Consider the following 8,797-nt stretch of genomic DNA (forward strand, 5'->3'; position numbering starts at 1 on the left):
CCCCAGCTAGGAAGTCAGGGGGTGTGATGTGCACCCCTATTCCTGGTCAGGCAGAGAGTTTAAACTTTAAGGGTTTAAGTTTTAAGAAACTTTCTCTTGACCTAGAATTGGCTTTAAGTCAATCATCCCAATAGGCTTTGAAATGCCTCGAATGTTTGTTTTCTCTCTCAGGAAGGGAAATTTCATACTGAAGGTACATTGGAGCCTTTGTCAAATACAGTTATAACTAGTAGTTATTAGTTATAATATTATAGAATACTAGTAGCCTGGTGCACGAAATTCATGCACATTAAAAGGGGATTAATTAGAAGAAATAATTTAATATTGCTATTTGCCCTTTCTCTATAATAGAAGTATCAGAGATGAAAGAAAATTAGTAAAATGTATATGAAAACCTTCCTCCTGTCAGAGTCTGGGGCGTGCCATGGAACTAGAGTCAAGTCCCCACCCACCCATATGCGCCTCAAAATCACATGAGACCCAGACCCGGTCAGCTCCCGCCCCCATTGGGCTAGATCCATACCTGGCCAGTCCCACCCTTGTCAAGCCCCACCGGGCAGGGGACGTAGCCTCAGGTCCCCTGGCCTGGCGCCAGGACAGGGGACATGGCCTGAGGTCCCCTAGCCCAGACTGGGGCAGGGGGCATGCCTTGAGGTCCCCCGTCAAGCTCTGCCAGGTGGGGGACATGGCCTGAGATCACCTGTCAAGCCCCACTGGGTCGTGGGCATGGCCTGAGGACCCCCATCAAGCCCCGCCAGGAGGGGGGGCACAGCCTCAGGTCCCCCCGTCAAGCCCCACTGGGTGGGGGGCATGGCCTGAGGTCCCCTGTCAAGCCCTGCCCGGTGGGGGATTCAGCCTGAGGTCCCCTCATGGGGGCGGGGAAGGGTGTAGCCTCAGGTCCCTGCTGATTGCTCGTTAAGGCTCCTTATGGGAACTTGGCCTCAGCTGTGGGTACAGCCATCTTTGTGATGGAGTGATAGTCAATTAGCATATTCCCTCTTTATTAGATAGGATTGGGTTTTACAGAAAGAATTTGCCTGGGATTATAGTGTGAAACTAGTTCCATGGAAGTTAAGAAAATTCTGTGAATTAGAATGGTCAGCCTATGGTATAGGTTGGCCCTCAGCGGGAACCCTAGGTGTCCCAACTGTCAGGGCCCTCTTTGAGGTCATCACGGGTGACCCTGGTCATCCTGATCAGTTTTCTTGCATAGGTCAATGGCTAGAAACAGCTCGGCGCAGGCCTCCTTGGATCCGGCTCTGCGGGTGTAAGAAGGGACAGAGTAAGGTTTCAGTGGCAGGAGAACCAGGAGAACAGAAGCAGGTCCCTCAGAAGGAAGCTCAGTCCCCTGTTCTACAGGAACCCCGTGAGGAAGTGCCGCCAGTTCTACCACCTCCATACGTGCCTCAAGTGGCACCCAGTGCCCCTTTGCCTGGCCAGGGAAGCTTAGATACACCACCTCCTTCCGTCTCCCCACAACCGGACTCTCCAGAGCCAGTTGGACGACATTTGCACTCAGCTGATCGGGGACCCAGGCCACCCCCGGCTTTCCAGATGCCTCTCCGGGAAACTCGGGGTCCCCCACTATTGGGAGAAGACGGGACCCTGCAAGAGGGGGATCAGTCTTTTACTGCCAGCTTTTCACTACAACTGATCTCTTAAATTAGAAGCATCACACTCCCGCTTATTCTGAAAAGTCTCAGGCCATGGTTGAGCTCCTGGAGTCAATTTTTCAGACCATAAGCCCACCTGGGTCCATTGTAAGCAACCCTGATCGCTGCGGCTGTCATGGAAGCTAACTCCCAGAACCCTCAGGCAGGAAGGAAAGGGAGACAGCAACAAGCCAAGTCAGGAAAAGGAAGGACGGATCTTAAAGGGGACCAGTGTGCCTATTGTAAAGGATTAGGACACTGGGAGAATGAATGTCTGAGCCGCCAGAAAAAGCAGGCAAGGCCGTTCAAACCACCCAGCCGCTATCGGCCAGAGCCACCCGAGACCAACCTCATTGTATTAGCGGCAGCCGACTCCAACTAGGACAGACCGGGCTCTTTCCAACTGGGCCCCCATGAGCCCATGGTCCAAATGAAAAATCGGGGGCCAAAAAAAAAAAAAAAAAGAAAAATCGGGGGCCAGACTGAACTTATTGTTGATACAGGGGCACAGCACTCGGTAGTTACTCAGAAAGTAGCTCCCCTCTCAGGACGGGAGGTGACCATTTGTGGAGCTACCGGGGACCACATGCAGACCATTCTGCCGCCACCGCCGATGTCAGCTAGGCGGCCACCAGCTGGTTCATGAATTCCTGTATTTGCCAGACTGCTCGGTCCCTCTAACAGGCAGAGGCCTTTTGGCCAAGATGGGAGCAGAAATGTACATCCCAGTCAAAGGACTCACCATTAGAGCCTGACGTAGAGAAGGAATTCCCACTGGTCTGGGCAGAAGGCCTTTTTCTGCCTTCAGCTGGCACCCTCCAGTCAGCCCCTGTTTGCCTTGAGGGGAGAAACCCAACCACAGGGGCTTAGGAACAGTTCACCTGGACCAGACTACCACAAGGTTCAAGGACTAACACGGGCCATTCTAAGACTCTTAACTGAAACAGGTTACCGGGTGCCCAAGAGGAAGGCTCCAATCTGTCAGAGGGAAGTAAGCAGGCCGTATGTGCCATCCCAGTCCCTAGCACCCGGCGACAGATTCGGGAATTCCTAGGGGCAGCAGGGTTCTGTCGAATTTGGATCCCAGGATTCTCAGATCTAGCTAAGCCCCTCTATGAAGCCTTAAAAGGAGAGGAGGAAAAGGCACCCATTAACTGAGGTCCTGAGCAGGAAAAAGCCTTCATGACCATAAAGGCAAAGCTCACTGAGGCGCCAGCCCTAGGGCTCTCAGATGTGATGCCGGACTTTACAACGGGGTAGCCCTAGGAGTTCTGACTCAAGAGTTGGGACCCTGGCAAAGGCCAGTAGTCTACCTCTCCAAACAGATTGACCCGGTTGCCTCCGGGTGGCCCCCATGCCTCAGGAGCCTTGCAGTCACAGCCTTATTATTCAAAGAGGCAGACAAGCTCACTCGGGGACAGAACTTAAATGTTAAAGTGCCTCATGCTGTTGTCACCTTAATGGAAGCTAAGGGACAACATTGGCTGACTCATGCCCGGATGACTCAATACCAAGGGCTCCTATGTGAAAATCCACGAATAAGATTAGAGGCAGTAAGAACTCTTAATTCTGCCACTTTCCTACCCATCACAGAGGGAACCCCTGAGCATAATTGTCTAGAAGTCCTAGAGGAGGTTTACTCCAGCCGGCCAGATCTAACAGACTGGCCTCTATAGAATCCGGACTTAGTATTGTTCACAGATGGCAGTAGCTTCCTAGATGAAGGAAAAAGACAAGCCAGGTATGCAGTGGTATCAAATTTTGAGATAATAGAGGCACAGGCCCTGCCTGAAGGATGGTCAGCACAGAGGGCAGAACTTTGGGCCCTAGTCAGAGCCTTAGAGCTCAGTAAGGATAAGTGTGCCAACATCTACACTGACTCACGCTATGCCTTCACTCCCCTCATATCCATGGGGCCATATACAAGGAAAGGGGGCTCCTGACGGCCGGAGGAAAAGGAATAAAAAATCTGAATGAGATCTTGAAGTAGTAACTAGAAGCAGTCTGGGAGCCCAAGGAAGTAGCAGCCATCCATTGTAGAGGACACCAAAAAGGAAAGGACTCGGTGTCAGAAGGGAATGGTCGTGCAGACGAGGCGGCAAGGCTAGCTGCTAAGGAGCAGGCGGCGCCATCGTGGATCAAGCTGGTTCCTGAATTACCTGAACCTCCGAAATACACCCCTCAAGAAGAAAAATGGGCCCAATGAGAAGAGAGTAAAAGGACGAAGGAAGGTTGGAGGATATTCCCAGCTCATAGGGTCTACATTCCAGAACAGTTAGCTCATAGAGTAGAGTAGTCCTCCAGCAGCATGAATTTACCCATTTAGGGAAGATGGTTCTAGAAGCCTTGTTAAGCAGATACGATCTAATTGCCCATCTCCCCTCCTTATGTGCCTCAGTCTCTCAGCGCTGTCTCCTCTGTACACAGAACAATGCAAGGCAGGGTGCTTAGGACCGATAGGAATTCAGCGCTGTGGGCAGGCTCCCTTTGAAGATCTAGAGGTAGACTTTACAGAAATAGGGCCTAGTAGAGGAAATAAATATCTTTTAGTTTTTGTCTGCACCTTTTAGGCTGGGTTGAGGCATATCCTACCCACATGGAGAAGGTGAGAGAAGTCACTAAGGCATTACTGAAGGACATAATTCCACAGTATGGAATGCCATTAACCGTAGTGTCAGATAATGGCCCAGCCTTTATAGCTGAGGCAGTACAGCAGGTAGCTAAGGCCTTAGGAATTAGGTGGAAATTACAAACAGCCTTCAGGCCCCAGAGTTCAGGGAAAGCAGAACGCATGAACCAGACTCTCAAGCAGGCTATGGCTAAGCTAGGCCAGGAGACGAACTTACCCTGGACAGATATCTTACCACTTGTGCTCCTGCAGGTGGGCCATGCCCCGAGAGCCAGGGTGGGGTTCTCCCCATTTGAAATTCTGTATAGCAGACCCCCCTCCCTCAATTCGGCCAAAGGGAGATTTGGGGGAAATAGGGAACTTAGAAATTCAGAAACAGCTACAAGGACTTGGGGAAACTATCCTTGAAGTCCACAGATGGGTTACTGATCGATTGCCCATCTCTCTAGGAACAGCTGTGCACCCTCACAAGCCTGGGACCAGGTTTGGAAAAAGGAACCCCTAAGCCAACCTGGAAGGGATCTTATCTAGTCGTACTAACCACCCCCTCAGCTCTCAAAGTTGCAGGACTGAACACCTGGATCCACCACTCCCGGGTAAAAGCAGCCCACCAGCTGGACAATCAGCATCCAGAGTGGAAGGTGACCTCTGACCTGAACCACCCCCTGCAGATCATCTTCAAGAAGACGGCGGATCCGGCTGACCGACCCGAATCTCCTTATCCCCTCCTATCTGGTTAATTATTGTTTTGTTTTTTTCCTAACAATTTTATTCTGTCTTCATACAAGTGTCGCCGAAACCTCAGACTGGTACCGGGAGGAGAACTTCTCTGTCCTTGCTACTCTGACAATCCTCTTGGGGAAGATGGGGAAGACTCGGGATACTGAACCCCCCTTTTTTTTCATCGCCCCCGCTTGAGCAGCAAGTCATTGACCTTATCCTCAATTTCTGAGTCTTTTGTAATCCCCAAGGCTAAGAATAGCTTGTGGAACAAGGGCGGGGGCGGGGCGTGGGGGATAAAATGGAAAATGAAGGGGCTTGCAACCTAGTTCAGTGTCTGGTTATAACTGTGGTCTCACTTCCCCACTCTGACTGACGGGGGCGGAGCTGCAGAGCCTGACCCCAGGGCCCCGCCACAGCTGACTTGGGCGGAGCTGGGGGGACCGTCAGGGGCCACCACAGGAGGAGATATAGAGGCCAGAGCCTCCCCGCAAGTTCAGTTCAGGCTTTGGATCCGGAACCCCCTGGACTCTCAGATCTGTGAAATAAAGGTAAAACTTTCCTCCCTCAGAGTGCTGCTGGCTGATCCTTCTCCCGTGCATCTGCCACAGCAAAGCAGGATCTGCTCTGTGCCCCAACCAGCCCACCCCTTTCCACCTGAGACCCAGAGAGGGTGAGCCATGCAGGGAACAGGTGGCAGCGCAGGGACTGGACTTCAACTGAGCCCAGGCTCCTGCCTGCCTCACACAGACGCCAGACAACCAAGGGGTCCGGGCCGCCTGTCACTACTTGAGCCAATTAAGCAGAGGCAGGGTTGAATCATGAGCGTTTATTCCAATAATGCCGGCAGTATGATGCAGGCAGTATGGGGGAGCAGCAGATCATCCACAAAATCTGCTCTGCCCCCCACCATAAGCCAGCTGCTTATATTGGACTAGAGGCCTGGTGCACGAATTCGTGCACGGGTGGGGTCCCTCTGGGTGGCCTGCAGGGATTAGGCCGAAACCTGCAGTCCAATGCCCCCTGCAGCTCCTACCTGCCCCTCCTACTCATCCTGGCCCCACTGTGCCTGCTGCGGGCTCAGGCCCAATCAGTCCCGATTGGGAGAGGCTCGAGCTGCCACAGCAGCGCTTGCCAGCCATGAGTCCTGTGTCTGGCACCCTCCCAAGGGGAGTGGCCTGAAGGATTGGGCTGAAACTGGCTCTCCGACATCCCCCTAGGGGTCCCGGATTGTGAGAGGGCGCAGGCCAGGCTGAGGGACCCCACCGGTGCACGATAGAGCCGGGGAGGGATCCTGGGAGGGCTCCAGGGTGTGTCCAGCTCATCTTTCTCAGTCTCGATTGGCCAGACCCCAACAGCTAACCTACCAGTTGGAGCATCTTCCCCCTGTTGGTCAGTGTACGTCATAGTGACTGGTTGATCAGTTGACTGTCTGCCCCCTGGTGGTCAGTGCACATCATAGCGAGCGGTTGAGCAGCCTTAGCATATCATTAGCATATTACCCTTTGGTTGTTCTGCTGTTTGGTCTATTTGCATATTACCCTTTTATTATATAGGATAGAAGGACAAAGATTACATGGGGAAGCAGGCAAAAGGACTAAGAGTGGGTATGCAAAACGGGCAGTTTACAGGCATTGTGGGCTGGGGGTATGCAAAGGCCTGGCAGTTTGCAAAGGCCTGTGGGTTTGCAAAGTCCTGGTGCTTCTGGTTTCTGCAGCAAGGTTGTTAATCTTCCCATGATAATAGGCAGCTCCCGGATGGGGAGGATGGGCCAAATTTCCAGGTGAGCCCCCAGGTCCCGTGTGCAACTCTCAGCCAGGTTAGAATGTGCTTTCTTTAAACAATCACAGTTAATAGAGCATGATTAATATTTCTTATAATTAGAGCTGGTCCCTAATATTCTATTTTTGCCCCCTAACAACACTACATCCAGCTCCTTCCTGCCAGGGGCCACACCCCAGGAGTCCTGGGTATCCCTGGAGTAGCTAGAAGCACCTCCTCATCCTCTCATCCCCACCCTACATGCTCTCGGAGCCTGGCCTTCCCTGGGGCAACATTAGACAGGTGCCCTGCAGACCTCAGCTGGGACAGCCTCTGCTCCGGTCACACTGCGCACTGCCCTCAGGAGCAGGGGCCGGTGGCACAGGAGTTAGTGGCCTTGGAGATGCATGATGGCAGCTCCAGGGCTAATGTCCTTGGAGCTGTGTGAGGCCTGTCCAGGGCCCAGTTCCCACCAGAGGAGGCTGTCTCCTACCCGGCCACAGGGAGACAGGCCATTCTAAAGAAGGCTCCCAGCACACCGAGGGCTGAGGCCTTGCCGGTCACCTGGCTCCATCTTAGTCCTGAGGAACTCGCTGCAGGGGCCAGTGGGGGAACCCCAGAATGCCGAGCTTCAGGGACAGCAGGTGAGGCCCAGAGGCCTGGGGGCCGCTGGCCACAGTGTCCTCCCCTGCCTCACACAATCCCTCACCCAGGCCCACCATCCCAGCCCTCTCTCCAAGGCCGGTCCCCAGGTGCCTCCCACAGCCAGGCCCCTGCAGCCAGGCCCAGCTCAGCCATCTCTGTCTTCTGGGGTGATAGCTGCAGCCTCCTCCCAGCTGCGAGAAGCTTGAGGAAAGGATGCTGGAGAAGGAAGTGCAGGACCCACGGCTGACACCCTGAGAGGCCAGGTAAGCTGTCAGTGCGAATCGAGGGTGTGGGCACTGCTGCCCTCAGGCCGGCTTCTGTGGCCTTGCACGTCTGTTCCCATTGGCGGGCGTTGTTCCCCACCTTGTTGATCTGGTCAGAGCTCCTGCCTCTGGGGAAGGCTTCCTGACACACAGCCCCCTCCCCACACCTGCTCCCTCCAGCCTGCCAGCCCTCAGGGCCCGGCACAGACTGGGTGTCAGGGGACCATGGTGAGGTGAGGCCTGGGCTCACCCCAGTTGGGGGAGGGTCAGAGCAGGAGGGAAGGAGGCAGCCTATCCCAGCCCTGCAGAGGCTGAGTGCATTTGTGCCTCAGGTTTATGAAGGGGCCCTGGGCCTGCTCTCACCTCTCCGAGCAGCCACTCGGGCCCAGGCCCCAGTGCAGCCAGGAGGAGGGCCTTCCCTCAGAGGACCCACCCAGCAGCCCCCCTCCCCAGGTGGGGATCATGGCGCCCTTTCTGTGGGTGCTGCTTCAGAGCCCAGAGAGGGATGGCACCCTGCTCACAGCCACACAGATGGTTCCTTAGCCACATCCAGGACTCGCACCCTTCCCTTCAGAGACCCCTTGGCCCTCTGCCATCCTGGGCGGGCCCTACACTTTGGGGGCAGGTGTCAGCAGCACAGGTGATGCCCAGGATTGACACCCCTGAGGTCCGGCTCAGTGCCAGGTAACACACACCCAACACTCATCCCCGGGTTTAAAGCTGACAGCTCGGTGGCAGCAGGTGCCTGGACCTCAGGCTCCGGGACAGCCAGGAAAGGGCCGTGGCCATGGTCTCTCCTGCACTTTTCTTCTGAGCCCTCTGGGGAAGGAACGGTGGGGCAGGGAATAGGACCCTCCCTGACGGGCTTGCCACAGAGGCCTCAGACCTGACTGGGGTTCAGAATCAATTGGTTCTCACATGGATGATCTGGGGTCCTCTGTTGCCTCTGCCACACATTGTGACATCCTTGGAGAGCCCCCCACCATCCCACCATCTCCCATGCCCTGCAGTTCCCTGGGAGGGCATCTCGTTGTGACCAGTGACTTATCCCAGGAATGCCCCCCCCCCCCAGCCCCGCAAATCCTTACCAACAGTTAATATCATTAGGATGTGCTCCTGCTGTAAGA

Source organism: Eptesicus fuscus, chromosome 6 (assembly GCF_027574615.1).
Source record: "Eptesicus fuscus isolate TK198812 chromosome 6, DD_ASM_mEF_20220401, whole genome shotgun sequence".
Lineage (NCBI taxonomy): Eukaryota > Metazoa > Chordata > Mammalia > Chiroptera > Vespertilionidae > Eptesicus > Eptesicus fuscus.